Raw genomic sequence first — 21,092 nt, forward strand, 5'->3', positions numbered from 1 at the left:
AGTGTCTTAATCAATATGATTTCATGTTCGGATGTTTTCATAAAAAGGTGGTTTGTTTTTAAATAGCTGAAATTTGATCCCAATATACGTTGATTTTCTAAAGACTGGATAAGTAAATTCTGTTTTAGTTTTATTTTATTTTTTATTTTACTCTTATTTTTCTGTTTATTTTGTTTTTACCTCAAATCTATTCGTGTCTAAACAAATGTTCTAAGAAATCGTTTTCACATGCATTGGGTTATTTTTTCCAAAGTGCACTGAGCTGTTCTCAGTTAAACATGATCTCTGAGTTCTCGGCTCTTTCATTCTCTGTCCTAGTTTCTCGGCCGTTTCTCGTTCTCGACCAGATTTGAGAGTTCTCTGCCTTCAGTGAATGGTTCTCGGCCACATGTTTTTTGTAAACAGCTGTTCTCGGCCTAGTTTGATGTGACCAGGTGGTCTATAAAAGCACTTATTACTCTTGAAAATCACAACTTCTTTTATCTTCTAAAAGCTTCTTTCATTCTAACCATCAAATCTTTCACCTATCTCGCCGCCTTACTTCTTTTCTTGTCCCCTTGAGATTCTCAAGTAAATTTCTTTAAATAGGTAAAGAACTTCATTATGGTTGAGAGGTTGTTAGTGATTATTTGATTTTGTTGATTCATCGTTTAGACAGTTTGTTTGCTCTCTGTTGAAGTTACTGATGGTTGGTTTAGTCATTGATTGTAGTTACAGGTTTGGTCATTAATGGTGTTTGATGATAAACAGTGCTCTGAGGTTTTCGGCATGGACTGACCAGATTCTTCTAGTCAATCAGAGAGATCTTCGTTTTGAAGAGTTTTTGAAGCATTCTCGGTCAAGCCTTGATCGAGGATTTGTTGGTTCTACCAAAGATACATCGTACTTGACTTTTCTGAGTCAATCAAGACTAATATTCGCTGCTATTCATGATGACAAACATCATGCTTATCTAGTTCATATGGATAGTGGTTTGACCTGTGCTGGTTTCCTAGCCAGGTCTTAAATTAAGGCACTAAATATGACACTAAACCTCCAAGTGTCTATTTGGAAGCCACAGTATATACACCGAATAGCCTAAATAAAAGTATAGATGGACGATGATTGTCTACCGCCAAAGCAGTTTTGATCAAGCAATAAACCAATGGGGGAGAATGTTGGGCTATATTTGTGGTTTATGCTTGTATTTTGGGCTTAGGTTGGGTATATTATGTGAACCGAGAACTCTATGGTTCTCGGTGGGCTTTGGGCTTTTGTTGGGCTAGTGTGCTGGCTATCCTATATATAGATGTCTTTGTATAGGGTTAAGGGTTGTTCGTTCACTTGTATTTTTGGCCGTCTAGTATCATAAATGAGTATTGTATTAATAGTGCTTAAGCACCCGACGTTAATATTAACATGTTTTTTGAAGCAAGTTCTTGGTACTGTGTTTATGTTCTTGAATCATCCAGTGTTGGAATTCCGCACCAACACCTAGATTGTTGATATCATAATTGTAGTGATCCAGATTTGGGACTTACACCGTCGGTCAGAGTCCGGCCATCGGTTTGCAGGGACTATCAGCGGCGGCGTATAGCCCTATACGCCACCTCTAATATATATACATTTTTTTATTATTTAATTTATTATTAGTATTGTTATTATTTATTTTTTATTATTAACATTATCTATTTTATTATTATTATTATTATTATTATTATTTATTATTAGTACTTATTAATATTATTATTATTGTTATTATTATTTATTATTATTATTATTATTGTTGTTGTTGTTGTTGTTATAATTATTATTTTTTGTTATTATTATAGTTTGGGGCCGCCGAGATTGAGGATGAGCTCGAGTATGAGTACTAGCAGCAGATGGGGCGGGGCCGGGGCAGGGTCCGTGGAGGGCCGGGGACCCTTACCGGGTGACGACGTGTTGGTCGCCTACCCTCATGTGCAGTTCGCTGAGGGTTCTGACACCCACACACGATACAATCGCCTACGCCAGATGTTCTCGTTTGCCAACACGGTTATATCCTGGCCGATTTTAGAGTCCTGTGATGCTCACCAGCGGGCGGCTGAGTACGTCGGAAAGGATACGCCCTGGAGCCTGTCCTTCAGTACGCCACTATCAGGGCATCGGGAGCTGACACTGGAGGTTTACTCCACGATACACGTTACGTAACTTTATTATATTATATTATATTATATTATATTATATTATATTATATTATATTATATTATATTATATTATATTATATTATATTATATTATATTATATTATATTATATTATATTATATTATATTATATTATTGCAGTCCCCGTGCGTTTGGTACGCCCGAGATTCCGATGAGGGTGCCAGGCGCCAATATGACACAGTCGTAGGTTTCCTTCCGCATGTTCGGGCAGGACGTCCATCTCTCCATGGAGGAGTTCGCGGTTTCTCTGGGCTTATACACTGAGCAGGAGGTGACCAGCCCGATATACACGGAGAACATCCACCACATGCCGAAGGACGACCTGCGGGTATGGTGGAGGGCCATCAGCGATCAGGACTTCGGGGATAAGCCCTTGGTCACCAAGTCCAAGGTTTCGGCTATTAGGGACGCGCTGAACATGTACATTCTTAAAGTGTATTGTGTATTGTTTAATATAACGTAATATAATATATATTATATTATATTATATTATATTATATTATATTATATTATATTATATTATATTATATTATATTATATTATATTATATTATATTATATTATATTATATTATATTATTATCGTACTCAGTATATCCCACCAATAGCAATGCTATGGTAGGGTCTGAGGAGGGTAAGATGTAGACAGCCTTACCTCTATCCCATAGGGTATGGGATAGAGAGGCTGCTTCCGGTGAGACCCCCGGCTCGATAGTAGTTTTGCATCAAGCCTTGGACATAAGGCACATAGCACTCAATCATCGGGACACCGGCTGATTGGTGCATGTGCCCTTGTCTTTCGGCTATCAACGCCACCACATGATGTCTGATTAACCTTCCGCCACTTTTAACGTTATTTTCACGAGATTAGTAAAATAACGTCAAAATTAGTGCAATTTTACTTTTGCCCACCCGAGGGTTCACACATATATACATTATATGCGCGCACCGCAAGCAGGGCGTATATTATATTATATTATATTATATTATATTATATTATATTATATTATATTATATTATATTATATTATATTATATTACATTACATTACATTATATTATATTATATTATATTATATTATATTATATTATATTATATTATATTATATTATATTATATTATATTATATTATATTATATTATATTATATTATATTATATTGTTAATAAGTTATATTATCTTATATTACACAGGTACCTACGCAGGCTGATTGCGACGTCCATCGCGAGTCGCAATCAGGGCGCGGAGCACTGCAGTCTGCGCGACCTGTTTTTTTTAGGTGTCTGTTGACTCACACGCACTGCAACCTCGCTAGGGGGTTTCCAAACTATTTTGTCACCTACCAGTTTAGGCAGGCACGAGGGTCCTTGATGGGTGGCGGGTACGTCACCCAGCTTACAATATCTCTGGGCCATGGAGCCCTGGTGGACGGCCTGCTTATCGATCCGACCCCTCCGAGTGCGCTAGACCGCAGCCGTTGCGGCGGCATGAAAATTGTGCGCTCGTTCCCTGGGCCCAACGACCCGTACGACCGACTAGTGGCCGGGGTGGGGGCACGTGTGCCTTACGTCCCGATGCCTTTAGTCGAGCCTCCCTCGGTCGCGACACAGGAGGTGGAGCTTGTCCATGAGCCTGTCGACGCCAAGGAGGGGGCCAGCGGGGATTCGGACGATGGTGGTGACGGACGTGAGGATCTGGGCACATCTCAGGTACGTTTTAATATGTAATCGTTTTATCATTTCTTTTAATTCGTCTTCGTATTAAACGTATTTCTGTTGTTTTGTTGTTAGGGGCTGACGCGGCACGTTCCATGAACATATCGCGCGGTGCGTCTGGGTCCCGCCACCGACGCTAGGTTGGAGGCCCTTGAGTTGGGGATGAGGCAGATGTTCTCGCCAGATCGGCTAACGGATAAGCCAGATGTCGCGCCAGATCGACTGGCTTGTTAGCAGTCGGGTAGCGGAGCTGTCTGGACAGCAGTACACCGTGCCACCGCAACCCCCCCCCCCCCCAGTTTTGACCACGAGGCGAGCACGTCTGGCGTGAGACGCGGACGGGGCGACGACGTGGATGCCACGGACGGTTTGGCGCCTAGGCGCAGAGGAGAGGACGACGCCGACGTTGGCGTGGCGTTTGGGGGCCACGACGAAGGCTTGGGCATGGACATGGACGACTTACTGTCGTAGATTTTTATGTTCTAGTTGTCGTATTTTCTTTTATTTGTAAAGTTTATCAATATAACAATGATTTTTGGTATATATATGTGTTAATTGTTTTCACCGAAATAATATTAAATATTAAATAAATAATTAATATATAATGATAATAATGATAAATAACAATAATAACAAAATAAAAAATATAAAAAATAATAAGATAAAATTGGTGGTGTTTTCTAGAAACACCGCTTAATAGGCCGCGTATAGAGCTATACGCGGCGTACTGAGCAGTGTTTTAGCAATTGGTGGGGTAAAATCCGTTTAATAAAAGCTAACGTAAAATATATAACTTTTTTAAAAATAGAAAAATCAAATGGAGAGGTTAGCAATTTAAAGAATTGGAAACAGGCAAGAGGAGACGTGCAGATTGAGAAAAAATAAATTAAGCATAAACTACAGCTTACACAGGATGACGCATTTGCATACGTATTTCAAATACAATTAGTTTTCGCCCACACACCGTATATATAAATAAGCTAGCTTTTATCTTCCGGATTAACGGTTTGTTTTTAATTATTCATTTATAATATTTATATATTTTTTTAAGATTTTAATTTTTTTTATTATAAGAAACTTAATAATATGCTTAAATTTGATAATAAAAGGGTTTCACAAATAAGTAAGATTTTATAACCCGATTTAAAATCTATCTGAATTTAGTGAAAGCCATGACCCGTTTTTTTTTACTCTAAAATTGTTTCTTAATTATAAAAAAAATGAAAAAAAAATAAAAATCAGATATTAATTTTCAGTATATCTCTATTTTATAAAATTTTTATATCAAATATTTGATGAGATTAATTTTTAATATACTGAGATGTTATACCCCATTTAAGGGCTTTCCGGATATGATGAGACTCATACCTATGAGAAGCCTTCACTTACAAATAAAACAACCTAGTGGCCTGAGAGTCTAGAGAGGTTTTGTTTATATATATTTAAAGATAATTACGATGTATGGGTTTTTTTTTCTTTTCTTTTATTTTTTTCTTTTTAGCGGTATGAAAAAACACAAACGTAAACCAGAGTTTAGATGAGTACTGTCACAGGGATATAGGGTGCGAGAAAGCTTAACTCAATCAAATAACCTGAATCTTCAAAAAGAACAATTTCGTTAGCATCGTTACAAGAAGGGGAAACTTCCCGTAACTATCCTTCAGTGTTAGAATTAGGGTATGTTTGATAAAACTAGCTAGTGGTTCTTAGCTGAAAGCTGGTGGCGGGTGGGTGTTAGCTGTAGCTTTTTAGAAAATATTTAAGCGTTTGACAAAGTAAGCGGAGATTTAAATAAAACTGGTCGGGTGCTCGCACTGTGCGGTAGAGATGTCAACCACATAATCAGTGTCGGTACATGATTGTAACACCCCGGCTAAAGCGGAATACGCCCGGGTGTTACGTACAGATCACTCATAAGCTCATAACGCTACTAAAGCGACAATAATTTTAATTAATTCATTTCAATACATCACAAATACATAATCAAATATTAATACAATAAACATTGAATTTTCGTCTCTTGTAACCTAATGGTCCAACTATTCTATTCTTCGATCCTTAAACTTGAACCTGCAGCACGTTGAAAATAATATATTTTGTCAACAATAATGTTGGTAAGAATTCATATAGTTTTTGCACATATACAATATGAAAAGTGTAAAATTCACAAGTCAAGATGTATCGTCTCAATCATAAAGTAAAAGAAAAGTAAATACATGATATTCCCGTTCGCTTGACATACGTCAAATCTACTAAGGAACCCCTGTTCGCTGAGCTACTTGGAGTATAGAATATGATAATGATACCGCCGTTAACAAATGGACGGCGCTGGTACGTCCCGTGGGACCCTCCCACTATGAGCATGTGTATGATACCGCCATTAACAAATGGACGGCGCAGGTACGTCCCGTTAGACTCTCCTACTATGAGTATGAGTCTCCACAAACAAAAAACAGTAAACAACTAGCACATAATCACATAGTTTACAAACAATATGATACAAAACAAATACATACAAGACACGCATGTGAATTTTAGTTTGACAAAAGAAAACCAAGTTTGGACGTGCTACACCCCAAAACGTGTAAAAGTAAAAAGGGGTTATGAAAACTCACCTTATAAATTGATATGATAAGGAAATCCGAAATCGTCGAAAAGATTGAGGATGGCTAAGGAACCGAAAGCATCACAAAAGTCAAAATGAGCAATTAACACTAACTACGATAAATAAATACAAGACTCAATCGATAATGTAACGGGGTTAATATTGTATGAACTTGTATCGAATATTTTATTAATTTATAACTTTTGGTTATTATATTGGTGATTAAGTTTGAACGGAAATTTGGTTGTTATAACGATATAAGTACTTTAACGGCAAAGACATGAAGTTTATATGGTTCAAAGACTTGCACTAAAGTTTACAAATCGAAATCATAATTATTGTTTTAGCGAAAAGATTTTAAAGAGTTAAAGTTTACTTTTATTATTAACAAATGATTTTTAATCACAGTTTACGAAAACGGAAATTTTGGTTTTTAAGTGTAAAAAGGCGAGATATATTTTATGGTTAATTTAGATAGTTTTTATTTAATTTAAAATTGATTTTTGTGATTTATTATGATTTTTAAATGATTAGTTAATTAATTAATTAATAAAAGATAATTAAATTAATATTTGTAATAAAAAAAGTAAGTGTTTGGCCCGGGTTTCGAACCCGGGTCCATATGCTATGAGTTTAGTGTATTAACCAACTGGTCTAGGTAGGACATTTGTTATGAACGCGATCTTTATTATATATATATATATATATATATATATATAAATTACCCGAAAAGGTGTCGGAATAGGGGTGAACGACGAGATGGCCGGAATTATTTTGCTTGCTCAAATCGGAGTTACAGAGGAAGTATAAGCATATTTTGATGATTAGTGTAGTTTTAGATTGATGTTAGGGTCGTATTTATACTAGTTATTGGAGCAAGGGGCGTTTAATTGTCAGTAATTGATATGGCCGATTTTCCGGCGATATATACGGCGGTTACGGATTAAATTAGGATGTTATAATGTATAATAATCATATAATAGTGATTGCCGTTATAGTCCAAGGTCATAATATAATTTTAATGGGTCAAAGAGTATGTTTGAAGGCGGTTTTTGGGGTTCGCCGGCGCCGTTTACCGGCGGTCGGAAATTGTTGACGGAGAAACGAGCTGGTGGGGGGGAGGGGGTTGGGGATGACTTTGTTAATTTAATATATTAATTTAAAATATATTAATTTAAAATATATTAATTTTTAAGTTTAGAAATCAAAAAATATATTAATTTAAATAATTTACACATTTAGTCCTTCAACTATTAATTTATATTAAACAGTAAATATAATATAATTACCCAAAGGACCTTGGACTTTCAAAGCTTTAAATTTGTTCTAGGTATATATATAATTCGTATTATTTTCGTATTATACCCGATAGCTTGCGAATCGATTAACGCTAAAGCTCAGAGTTTTAAAATTGATTGAAGGGAATATAAAACGTATGAACAATGAACTTCGAACGTTGGGATAATGATAATTAATAAATAATAATATATCAAAACGACCAAACGGGTCGAGTTAACGGATTCAAATGAGATGGATTATAATATTTGTTTTTTTTAAACCAAAACCGAAAATTTAAATTGGATCGGGTTTTCGGGTTTAAAAAGTAGCGAATGTTACAATGATTCGCCTGATAACAGTGCACACATAACCCGAACGTGGACGTGTAATTTGTGCAAAGGCAATAAATGCGTAACCGATGGCGAAAAATCAAGAAGCAAAGCTGAATATACAGTAATTTCAAATAGATAATTTTTTAAACCAACCTGTTTTGATCCGGATCTCATTCCGACCTGACACTGTTCTAATCTGAAACATGTTCTAACCTTACCCATTTTCGATTCAAAACCGTACAGACACGAACCAAACTAAATTAACCCCTTTGCATCGACTTGTTCTGACCTTAATTTGGAGTTATACATGACTCGAGCTCGTCTGACTCGACTTGTTGCCAATCCTAACTATTAATCATGTAATATGTTATGTTTGTAAAAGTTAAAGAAGTATATCAATACCATACTCAAATTAAAGAAAAAAAAATACTCGTTTTTATAATGTAATTTTTTTTAAAAATATTAGCGTGTGAAAAAGTTCTGACTTTTTAAAAAGTTGTTGAGGTAGTTGGTTTTGAATAAGTGTTAAATGTGTAACTATTATATAAATTAACAAAAGTTGATGGAAGTTCAAGTACAAACTTGTAAAATTTTAAATATTAATAGTTTGTATCCTTTTTAAAACCCTATTAGGATAAGCTTTTAAGCTTTTTCTCCTAACCTAAAAGCTTCAAGCTACTTCAATCAAGAAAAGCTAATTATTAAGTAAGAGCTTTTTCTTAGACCACTCCCGTTAACAAACCATTAATGGTTAGTTACACTATTTGTAAAAAAGGAAAATTAAAAAACAAAATAAATTGACCAAACTAGTTTGATGTAGCAAACCAATTTGCCAACCCATTCACTGCCACTTGTCAACATTTTAATGGACCTCTTTTTAATTTCTGTTTTCTTTTTCTTTCATATTTATTAGTTTTAACTATAATATTGTTTTTATCAAATAACTTTCAAAAATTAAGTTTTAAAAAAATATCCAAAAATATTGTCTTGTTCAGCTTTTTTTTGAACACATCGGTATAAATTTTTTTAAAAACAGAGTTCGTAAAAAAAATACTTTTTTTAATATAAAATAAATATTAAGTATGCTTAATGAATATAATTATCCTTTTATTTTTCAATATTTTTAAATTAAATATATTGTTAAATTTTAAATAAAGTAAATGAAAACCCAAAAATCCATGTGTTGCGATGTGGTCGCTCCCCCCATTTATAGAAGCCACCAGATTTCTTGATTTTTAAATGGAGGCCTCTCATTGATTTAACCCAAATTCATAGGTATGAGTCTTACCAAAACCAGATAGCTCTTAAACGGGTTATAACATCTCATTAAATTAAAAATTAATCTTACCAATTATTTGATATGAAAATCCTACAAAATATGAATATACTAAAATTTAATATCTAATTTAAAAAGAAAAAGATATTATTTATAATTAATAAAAAATTTTATAGTAAAAAACATAAGCGGGTTATGGGTCACCAAATCCAGATAGCTTTTAAACGGGTTATAACATATCATTTATTTATGAAACCCTTTCATCATCAAACCCTAAGTATATTATTAACTTTCTTACAATAAAGAAAATTAAAATCCAAAAAATAAATATTAAAAAATAAAAAATGTAAAACAACCATTCTCTCAAGCCGTTAGATTACTTTATTTGTAAATGAAGACTTCTCACGTATTTGACCCGAATTCACGGGTAAAGGTCTTACCAAACCCAGATAGCTTTTAAACGGGTTATAACATCTCATTATATTAAAAAATAATCTCATCAAATATTTGATATGAAAATCTTATAAAATAGGAATATACTAAAAATTAATATCCTATTTTATTTTTAAAAAATATATTATTTATAATTAAGAAACAATTTTATATTAAAGAAAATAAATGGGTAATGGGTATCACCAAACCCAGATAGCTTTTAAACCGGATTATAACATATCATTTATTTGTGAAACCATTTCATCATCAAACCTCAAGTATATTAATTATTAACATTCTTACAACAAATAAAATTAAAATCCAAATATACATATATAAATATTATTAAAAACGAATAATGTAAAACAACCACCGTAATACAGAGGATAAAATCTAGTTTTTTTATATTTCTAGTCACTTTTAATAACAAAAACAATAATTATAAATAATATTTATTTAATAAAAAATAGTGTAGGTTGGGTTGCTATTGAGTGTAGAGAGTTTGGTTTGTTTATATTGGGTAGGTGAAAGTGAGATAAATTAATTTTATAATAAAAATTGGGTTTGGTTAGTTTATGAATGGGGATAGTCTTAAAAGCTTGAAGCTAGAAGCTCTAGTATTGTAAGTTATGAGTATATGGTTGAGAATGGAGAGAGCAAATTAACCCGTTTACTGTTTGATAATATATCCTATTTATAATTGAAGGTGATATAATTTTATTGCCTTATCGGTCACTATCAGGACATTCTTTTGGTCCCCTCTTTGACCGACGTGGCGTCAAACGAGGAGGGGACGCCTTGAGTGCAGACCATTTGTTCAAGTGATACGATCATGCAAACTCTTATTTGGATAAACAGTGGTTACTAAAATCTTACAAGATAAGTTTAATATTTAAATATCATTATCTGTTTTATTTTTAATTGTGTTTGATTTGGATTTTGAAGTCTTACTTTGTTCCCATTTAATGTTTCGATGTTTTCATAATGAATAACAAAGAATTATTATTTTTGATCTATTTTCTCTTCTTCTCTTATGTTCTTGGGAGATTGACGGTTGTCTCGAATAAACCGTATCAATTGGTGCTTTCATTGAGAATTAGCCGCATGGCTTTACAAGAACTCTTGTGGGAACATCCACTATTACCTCGTTTCATTGGATCTAATCCTGCTCTATGGATCGCTCAAGGTGAACGATATTTTCTCTTTTACGCGATCTATGGCGACGAGCGTTTTCCCTATGTCATTGAATCTTTTGATGATAAACCATATGGTGGTTCAATGGTTGGCATCGGAGTTCAGATTTCCCCACCTGGGATGATTTCACTACAGCAATGCTTACTTAATTCCATGCTAATTCTATCAATGCAATTGCCAGGTCGAATAATGAAACCATTGTTGATGAGGTATTCAATATCTCCCATTCTGATTTGCATTTGCATTTGGATCCATATTATGTTAAGGATACCACGTTTGTTCGTGGTGGGGCATCGTCTTCACTTAATGTTGTGGATATGCAGCAAAAAGTTACTCAAGGATTGAGGGATGTTACATTAAGTGGGCATGCAACTGGTACATAAAAGGAACAGAATAGTAATTTGATGGTTAATAAAGATGCCAATCAAATTTAAAACAATGCAATTAACTCGTTGGTGGCGACACCTGACGAGTGACTCGTAGGGAAGCCGTTAAGCGAGTTAAAAGATATAAATGCATTGGCTTAACCAACTTAATTTCATGGAATTAGTTGACTATGGTTAATCATATGTTTGCAGATAGAAGGAGGGAGAGGATAAAATTACGAGAACATGGGCGAAAACGGCGAAGAAAACGGAGTTGAAACGAGAAAGATATGAAGAAAACAAGAAAATCAGCAAAAGCTCCACCGTGGCCCACGGTCAACCCAGCCCCAATCGGACAGTTTTCACCGTACCGTGGTCATTCTATGCACCGTGAATGGACCGTGGCCCATGGTCTGGACCGTGGATCGCGATTCGAGTCGTAACTGCAGATTTTATTCCTCGTTTTAGAGGGTTTTGGGGTGTCTTTTCAACTACCTTTCACTTGAGGACGACTAGAGGGCGATTTTTGAAGACAAAAACAATATTTTGGGGTTTGTAATCATTTGTTTATGTTTTGGATTGCTATAAACAAGACACTTGATGCAAGAATGATCTCTCAAGCCATGAGTGGCAAGTTTCTATGGTATTCCTCTTGGGATTTAAGGTTAATTACAAAACACTTATGTTATTTGTTCTTGAACTTGGATTGATTATCTAATTGTTTATGTTAGTATAATCATGATGTTTGTGTGATTGTTTGTAACTTGTCTATATCGTTTAAACCTAGTTTTGAACCACGCGTTCTTGGTGTCGTTGACAATCGACATTTAGTGGGAAGAACTAGGAATAATAGTATTGATCGATTGTTAAGTAACAACCTCGCATTCTAGGAATCCGAGTACTTAATTAATCACAAACAATTGCATGTACACAAAACCAGATATTACGGTTTATCCATTGAATTTTAACAAGAGTGTTGAGCAATAAACCGAACCCCGAGAAGAATGCTTGCTTATTTATTCGCTTACAACTTTCGTTTAGTTTAATTTAGTTTTTAACATCAAATCAAAACCAACTTGGAAATTACTTTTTCGTTATTCACATTTATCTTAGTTAATCGTCGAGCTACTTATTAACACACTTTCCACAAACTCCTCGTGGTCGATACCCACTTACCGTTATCTATTTAGTAGTATTTGGTTTAAGTTTGAGTGAGCCTTCGACCTCACGTCAAATTTTGGCGCCGTTGCCGGGGAGTAGTGCGCAACGTGTGTTACTTTTGTAGTTTTTGTTTAATTTTTATTGTCAGTTTTATACGGGTTGTGTTAGTGTGCAGGTATCTACAGGTATATGCATACGCGAAACTCTCGGTCTTCATCACCATTAATTTTTGATCTGGAACTTGAACGAACTGCTCGTCAGAATCGGATTCTTCAAAGGAAGAATAAGATTATCAGGTCACCAAGCACACATACTCGAACAACTGACACCACAAGCATGGCTTCGGGTCAATCCGTACCACCCATATCACCACCCATCAATCTAAAAAATCCTCCTCCCAATGAAACCGTTACCACTACAAGTCCTACAAGTGAGCCTACCTCAACCATGTTCAGCTTTCACCCACCATCTAACCTTCCACCTTTAAACAACTTCATGCCTGTTCAAGGACAATCATCAAACTCACAACAACAATCACCTTTCCAATCTCAACAAAACCCACCTTATAATCAGACATACACATTACCACAAGACCCACCCATAGTCCATATCTCACCGGGTCTTAGGTCGGGCCCGCAGTCATTTGGTGGGCCACGTTATGGTGAAAATAGCGAAGGGTATGAAGAATATGAAGAGGGATATTCGAGTGGGGGAGATGAAAATCAAGTAAGGGTGCCAGGTCAATTTGGTTATGTTCCGCAACAACAAATGCAACAATGGGGCGGGCCACATGTCAATCAAGCACCATTGCAACAAGTTCAACCATTGCAACAAGTTCCTCCACAACCTCATTATCAACAACCTCAACAACCAATACCTCAACCTCAATTCCAACAATACCCACCGCCAAGGCCCATGTATAGACAAATGGGCCAACGAGGGTACCATTGGGGGTACCGAGAAAGCATGTGAGAGAGATGGCTAGGGGAATTGAAGCTCACTTTCGACCGATCATTACAAACAACCCATCTCCGGTGGTCATTCCTCAAAATCAAAATGGAAGAACATTTGAGGTTAGAACCAACGCACTCCAAAGTTTACCAAAGTACAAGGGTTTAGCAACCGAAGAACCTTATTTCCATTTGGAGGCGTATGATTCGATTTGCAACATGATCGGGGGTGACCGGGTTTTTCACCGGATGAGGTTAAGTTGGTTTTATTCCAATTTTCGTTAGAAGATAAGGCAAAGAGATGGTTCTACACATTGCCTTCTGCATCAATTTACACTTGGGTCGAGATGCAACAAAGGTTTTTGGAAGAGTTTTACACTGCCCAAAAGACAAATGATGCAAGATGAAGTTTGAGAAGCTTCCAACAACAATCGGGTGAGATGTTTCATGAAGCCTTTGAGCGATTCTACATGATGATCAAGAATTGTCCTCACCACGGTATTGCTCTTTGGGAATTGTTGAATGCCTTTCATGAGGGGTTGAGTATAGAAGATGAGTGAGACTTAATGTCAATCATGAATGGTACATTCGGTACCAATTATGAACACGATGATTGGGAATTCTTGGAGCAAATGTCGGTCACATCGAAGAGAAAAGCTCAAACCGCAAGAAGAGCAAGACCGGCTATCACAAGACCATAAGTGCATGCGGTTAACAACGAAGAACCTCAAGTTTCTAATCAAGTGTATGATGTGTGCACGAGTTGTAACGGGTTGGTACATGCAAGTGATTTGTGTCCCGGTGTGGGAGGGCAAGTTGAAGAGGTAAATGCAATTCAAGGTCAAGGAGGTGGTCGGAGCTACAACATGAATTCAAACACATACCACCCCGGGTTGAGAAATCATCCAAATTCTCGATATGGCAACCCATCGACTCAACTCAACCCTAACTTTCAAGGGACTTCCCAAACCCATTTTGTTTCTCGTCATCAATATTTTAATGAAGGGAATTCTCAAAGTGGGAACAACCAAGAAAGTCAAAGTCAATTTCAACAAACGGAAGTGGTCAAAGCGGGTCTTCGGGTCAAAGTTTCTCAAGTGGGAATGAAGTGATGTACATGTTGAAGTTGATGCGACAAGACATGCAGAAAAGGAATCAACTTGATGAAACCCGAATGCAAAAGGATGAAGTCTGTGACAAAGCCATTCAATCGTTAACCACTCAAATGGGTCAACTTGCAACTGATGTTGAGAATTTGAAGAAAAACAGCTCGAGCTTAAAGAAGGGGAACAACGTGCATATCAATGCGGTAAATCTTTTACCTAATTTTGGAATTTCTAGTGTTCAAGTTGTTCCAACACCACAGTTTGTTGAGGGGGTGGTGGAAGATATTAGTGATGAGATTGAAAATGTGGGTAATTATGAAACAATTTTCCGAAATAACTCTGAATTACAACCGAATGAAAAATCTTTTTCTGAAAATTGTTCTTGTGATAAATGTTTAAATGACAAATTAACCAAAATAAGGGATGAGAGGGTTGATAATAATATTACCCCAAGTAAACTTCAAGACCCAGGAGTGCCCCTTTTATCAATCCAAATTGGTGAATTTAAAACTGATCGGGCACTGCTAGATCTTGGAGCTTGTGTTAGTATCATGCCCGGTAGTTTATATGATCAGTATGAGTGTGGTCCTTTACAAAAAGTAAACACCACCATGGTTTTAGCGGATCAAACCCACACACTTCCCCGAGGCATGATATATAATGTGATGGTGCATGTGGAGGATTTCTGTTACCCAGTTGACTTTTTAGTACTTGATTATGCTAAAAATATAACTAATGTGCAACCCACAGTCATATTGGGCAGACCCTTCCTCTCCATTTCACTAGTAGTAATTGATTGTGCTAAGGGGACACTGGAAATTAAATGTGGGAATCGTGATAAACGGTTATTATTTGAAAATACTACTGACCCTCTTGTTGACAAGGAAAGCCTGAAGGCGGATTTTGTTAACAAGTGTGTATCCTTGAGCAAGGATCACACGAAAATGGAGTGTTTTGTGATTGACAGGTCAATTGAGAAGAAAGAAGTTTAGCATCAACAGAGTGAGAAAGTTGCAGAAAAAGGTGGCCGACTAAGGAAGACGAAAGTGAGACATCCACCTAACCTAAATGATCCAGGGTGGAGGATGAGGATGTTCAGGCCCGACCCTGGTTTGCCGGAAGACTGGCAACAGTTGCTTGAAAAAGAGCGTGCTTATAACGAGAAGGCTGCACGGGAGTGGGCCAGTCACCCACCTTGAATGTCATAAAAGTTTCAAAAAGGTGGTAATTGTACATTTTGTATATTTTTATTTTGCTTTATAATTGCTAGGTTGTTTGTTATTAATGTAGTTTAAGTTACCATCTTAGCAAAAACCAAGTGTGGGGAAATTCTTATGGATTTCTCTTCGACACTATATTGGGGACAACACGGGTTTTTCATTAAAAGAAGTGGTGCTTTTAATTAGTAGTCTCTTTGTTTTTATTTTCTCAAACCCATACATTGGGGACAATGTATCTCAAGTGTGGGGATGGGGAAATTTTTGGTTTTACAAAAAAAAATTATAAAAAAAAGAAAAAGAAAAAATTTAAGAAAAAAATAATTTTTTTGAAAGAAAACCGGAAAGTGGTAAGATGGCAGGGTAAAGTTTTGGTCCCTTTTCATGGTCACAATTCCCTTTAATTCAAGTTTGCTTAGTTGTTTTAGAAACGAGGTTGTTTAGTATTCTAGTCAAGGTTAGCATGCTTTCGGTAACATAACCTGCATAACATGTCCGGATACACTTGTATATTGAGAAAGTGAAGATTGGTGAGAGATTTGATATTCTCCGTTAGAACTTGTGCTCTCAATGCAATTCGAGACCTTAGCTTGGCATGAGTGCAAAAGTGATAGAGGCAATTAGGTTAAAGCCTCGTCTGGATGAGCGTGAGTGTGGGTTTTGGGGGTTGGGCCTCATACATTACACATATGAGCGTGGGCAATGAGAGGGGTGGGGGGATGGTTCCCGTAAAAAATAGTATTGGACCTATTCTTTTTGATTTGATCAACCCTGATGTTAATTTGCGAGACGATCCGGCTTAGTAGGTATTTCTTTGTATTTATAATTGTTATAGTACTAATTAATAGGAAGTATTAAGTACTATGCTTATTCGAAAAAGAAAAAGAAAAAAAAGAAAAAAAGGAGAAAAAGAGAAAAAAAAGGAGAAAAAGTTGAGAGTCAATGTTCGAAGTATGGTGTAGTGAGTGTTGAGATGCAAGTTAGTAATATATATAGTTGTGTATTTCATTGTTTACTTAGTTCATATGTAATAAGCCGGATCGGATCACCTGAGCTAGTTTCAACATTCCCCATCCATACCCTTACACCTTGCCCCATTATAACCCGTTTTAAGTCCTCTTGATTTGCATTTGTGTCAAAGCATTTATATAGGTAGAGATTTGACGACAGTACAAGCGTATGTGAGGAGAATTGGTTATGATTGAAAACATGTGAATGATCAACAAGAAGAGAGTCAATGTGTGAAGGTGTGTTATGTGTGGGTAAAAACCGAAATCATGTTAGGTTTAATTAGAATTCCATGGTTTAAATATAATATCAAGAATACTAGTGCAAACCTATAGTAACGAGGGAATAGGGTATGAGTTGGGACCTTAACTAAACCGGGTGTGTTGGTATGTTTGGTGGTTGAGTTTTGAAAGCAATTGTGGTTTGAAGTGTTGCTTGGGGACAAGCAACGGATAAGTGTGGGAATGTGATGAGTGACTCGTAGGGAAGCCGTTAAGCGAGTTAAAAGATATAAATGCATTGGCTTAACCAACTTAATTTCATGGAATTAGTTGACTATGGTTAATCATATGTTTGCAGGTAGGAGGAGGTAGAGGATGAAATTACGAGAACGTGGGCGAAAACGGCGAAGAAAACGAAGTTGAAACGAGAAAGATATGAAGAAAACAAGAAAATAAGCAAAAGCTCTACCGTGGCCCACGGTCAACACCGTGGACCATGGTCAACCCAGCCCCAATCGGACAGTTTTCACCGTACCGTGGTCATTCTATGCACCGTGGATGGACCGTGGCACACGGTCTGGACCGTAGACCACGGTCCGAGTCGTAACTGCAGATTTTATTCCTCATTTTAGAGGGTTTTGGGGTGTCTTTTCAACTACCTTTCACATGGGGACGACTAGAGGGCGATTTTTGAAGACAAAAACAATATTTTGGGGTTTGTAATCATTTGTTTATTTTTTGGATTGCTATAAACAAGACACTTGATGCAAGAATGATCTCTCAAGTCATGAGTGGCTAGTTTCTATGGTATTCCTCTTGGGATTTAAGGTTAATTACAAAACACTTATGTTATTTGTTCTTGAACTTGGATTGATTATCTAATTGTTTATGTTAGTATAATCATGATGTTTGTGTGATTGTTTGTAACTTGTCTATATCGTTTAAACCTAGTTTTGAACCACGCATTCTTGGTGTCGTTGACAATCGAGATTTAGTGGGAAGAACTAGGAATAATAGTATTGATTGATTGTTAAGTAACAACCTCGCATTCTAGGAATCCGAGTACTTAGTTCTTGATTAATCACAAATAATTGCATGTACACAAAACCGAGATATTACGGTTTATCCATTGAATGTTAACAAGAGTGTTGAGCAATAACCTGAACCCCGAGAGGAATGCTTGCTTATTTATTCGCTTACAACTTTCGTTTAGTTTAATTTAGTTTTTAAAATCAAATCAAATCAAAACCAACTTGAAATTACTTTTTCATTATTTACATTTATCTTAGTTAATCGTCGAGCTACTTATTAACACACTTTCCACAAATTCCTCGTGTTCGATACCCACTTACCGCTATCTATTTAGTAGTATTTGGTTTAAGTTTGAGTGAGCCTTCGACCTCACGTCAACACCGTTTAAAGGTGCAACAAGGTGACCTGTGTTGCGCCCCTTGTGGTGGTTCGTTGACATTGGCCCAAATAACACCGGAAGACTCAAGTGGTGGCAAGCGCGGTGCAACGTTGAATCCGCCCTGAATGCCGGTGCATGACCCGAGTGGCGATCGCCATGGCGACATGATAAGTTTAATATTTAAATATCATTATCTGTTTATTTTTAATTGTGTTTGATTTGGATTTGAAGTCTTACTTTGTTCCTATTTAGTGTTTCGATGCTTTCGTAATGAATAAGAAAGAATTATTATTTTTGGTCTATTTTCTCTTCTTCTCTTATGTTCTTTGGTGATTGACGCTTGTTTCGAATAAACCGTATCATCAAGTGTACCTTTTGTACAATTGGCGCTCCGCGCTTGGCTGGTTACGTCGTGTACAATTGTCATGTAGATGTTATGATGGTCTCTGTTTGTGTATTTCCTACAAGTGGCGCCTCCTGATAATCTATCGTGCGCCCGGCGTAACCGTGACTCTGTCAGTTCTTTCTTATCTCGCGACTAGGCAAAGCCTTGTCTTATATACTGTGTCTGACCCGGGTCGACCGGGGTCAAGGTCCATATATCTCTATAAGGTAGCTTATTACAGATAGATCGATATATATATATATATATAGGATTAGGTTTATTTTAAAACTGTTTCTTATTGTGAGAAGTTCGAGAAGAGATTCTAACCAATCATATAATTTTATTTTTACTTTTTGATTATTTATATGCAAGGGTATATTAGTGAAATATAAAATATTTTGTTTTGTAACTCATGCTAATTAATGGTTTAATAATTAAAGATAAGTTACTAGCAAATGGTAAGTTACAAACTATTATTATTATTATTATTATTATTATTATTATTATTATCATCATCATTATCATCATATTTGTGTTATGGATATTTGTGCACTATAATTTGAAATAATTAATTTAATAGATATTGTCATATTTATATTTATGATAGTATATTTGTGCTGTGAACAATCGACTCACACCCCAACATTTCCGTCTTAGGTTGTGGTGTGACAGATATATCTACGTAATGTGGTGTAGGCAAACTTTAAATGCTGTGTAGTTATAATTAGTGTAGTGTAGACATATCTAATGTAGTGTGCAAAACTAATGTAGTGTAGGCTCACTTTCAAATGTTGTGTGGCCATATCTAGTGTAGTGTAGGCACACTTTTAATGTTGTGTAGTCATAACTAATGTAATGTTGACATATCTAATGCAGTGTAGGCATATCTAATATAGTGTAGACAAAACTAATTTTGTGTAGATAAAACTAACATAGTGTAGGCAAAACTAATGTTAGGTAGACATATCTAATGTAGTGTAGACAAAACTAATGTTGTGTAGGCACACTTTCCAATGAATGTGTAGTAGTAACTAGCGTAATGTAGACATATCTAACGTAGCATAGGTAAAAAAAATGCAGTGTATGAACACTTTCAAATGCTGTGTAGTTATAACTAATGTAGTATCTAATATAGTGTAGGCAAATTAATGTTGTGTAGGAATCAGTTTGTTTATATAATGAAATGTTGACAAAACAAATAAAAATAGGCTTAATTCAATACATTATATGTACTATAATGTACTATAAACAAATCCGTCATATACAATGTAATGTTTCAAAATTTATGTGTTTTATAAACAAACTCTAAAAATAAATAAACAACTTACACAACCATAAAAAAGATCATATTTTTAATGAAAAAATTAAATAGTATTAGCCTTCTAATGAGCATTAAATGGGCACAAAAAAGTAACCGCTTAAAGCATTAAAATCTAGTTTAATGAGGCATACACCATAGAAGACGTATCTAACCTTTTTATTAAATTTTATGTAATAAATATGTATTTTTAATTACGAATTTGTCATTTATAATATAGACCACTGATTAAACACAATCAATGGTTCAGATTCATTTCTCGCACTTCTCACTATATATATATATATATATACGAGAAGTATAGAATGAAAACTCATTTGAGTTGTGAATACCCGTGAAAACCCTATGTAACATTTTTTTTACACGTGTAATATATGTTATTACATTTAATACAAAATATCGAAAAATAAAAAAAAATTGTTTTGCTATTTTGTAATATTTTTTTTAATAATTTTTATATATGTTTTCAGGAGAGAGAAATAATTATATTTATGTTTACATTTTTTATTAACTTTAATTGTAAACCACAAGATTTAAACTTTAATTAAAAACATGTGGTTGAGAATGAGTTTCTAGAGCTTTCACACTCAAGTGAGTTTTTATTTTAACCTAACCATATATATATATATATATATATATATACATACGTACTAGATTTTATCCCTCGTATTACAAGGGTTGTTTTACATTATACATTTTTAATATTTATATATATATATATTTGGATTTTAATTTTATTTATTGTAAGAAAGTTAATAATTAATATACTTAATGTTTGATGATAAAATGTTTTCACAAATAAATGATATATTATAATCTAGTTTAAAAGCTATCTGGGTTTGGTGATACCCATTACCCGTTTATTTTCTTTATTAAAAATTGTTTCTTAATTATAAATAATATCTTTTTTTTTAAATAAAATAGGATATTAATTTTT

The sequence above is a fragment of the Bidens hawaiensis genome, unplaced genomic scaffold (assembly GCF_021521415.1).
Source record: "Bidens hawaiensis isolate Kalapana, Puna unplaced genomic scaffold, B.hawaiensis_p1.1 tig00005770_1, whole genome shotgun sequence".
Lineage (NCBI taxonomy): Eukaryota > Viridiplantae > Streptophyta > Magnoliopsida > Asterales > Asteraceae > Bidens > Bidens hawaiensis.